Source organism: Myotis brandtii, unplaced genomic scaffold, assembly GCF_000412655.1.
Source record: "Myotis brandtii unplaced genomic scaffold, ASM41265v1 scaffold131, whole genome shotgun sequence".
Lineage (NCBI taxonomy): Eukaryota > Metazoa > Chordata > Mammalia > Chiroptera > Vespertilionidae > Myotis > Myotis brandtii.
The window spans coordinates 2,249,430-2,250,070 of record NW_005354632.1 but is presented as its reverse complement, the minus strand read 5'-3'; the positions used below and the strand labels follow the sequence as shown (position 1 = coordinate 2,250,070).

The 641-nt window shown below is 62.6% G+C and overlaps 1 protein-coding gene across 2 annotated transcripts in view; it reads left to right on the top strand.

The window, feature by feature from the left end:
- The window catches only part of HIPK1 (homeodomain interacting protein kinase 1), a 50,979-nt gene that overhangs the window by 5,230 nt on the left and 45,108 nt on the right, over window positions 1–641 (top strand). Inside the window, exon 1 of one of the 2 annotated variants that reach the window (XM_014534559.1) lies at window positions 401–419. The exons of the other annotated variant lie outside the window; for it this stretch is intronic. The gene's annotated coding sequence lies outside the window, so the exon portion shown is untranslated. Of the gene's footprint in view, window positions 1–400; window positions 420–641 lie in introns of those variants that run through there. 2 annotated transcript variants of the gene reach the window in all.

Genomic DNA, 641 nt, shown 5'->3' with positions numbered 1-641 from the left:
GGGGACCCACAAAAACTCGAAGGTAGCATTAACCACATTAGCACATCGTCACAAAAATGATCTTTTTTGGTGTGGGCAGATGGGGATCCCAGGAGGCCAGGGATGCATAAGTGAGACCGAGGAAGAGAGGCTGCCGGCAGAATCTCTCGGGGAGTCTGCGCAGGTGCCCAGGGTGCTGGGCAGCCCCTTTCCAGGGCTCAGACCATGCAGCCTCTAGCACTGTGGGCTGGAAAAAAAAAACAACAGAGTTCGATTATACCACTGTCTCCCTAAAAATGCCCGCACCCTAGAAACCAGAGCACTTTCCGCAGCGGGAGGTACAGGTGCAGTCAGTCCCGCGGAAGCTCCTGGCCCCGGGAGAAGGCGTCGGTCCTGGCACCGGGGCAGCCAGTTCTCACGCAGCCCGTTTCCTCCGCGCGGTGGGTGCCCCACGCCTGCCGCTCCGGGTGGAGGCAAGAAAATGAGGGCACAGCTTCCGCTCGCCGCCGGTCTGAGGGGTTGGTTCGAGCACAGCTGTGCCTCCTCACCTCCCAGTGCACGCACAGGTCCCCGGCAGCCACGGGGAGCCCCCTGCGGGCGCTCCGTGCACCGAACCCGGCGCCAATTGAACGCCCGTAGGCGGCCACGAAACGGGAAGCCCC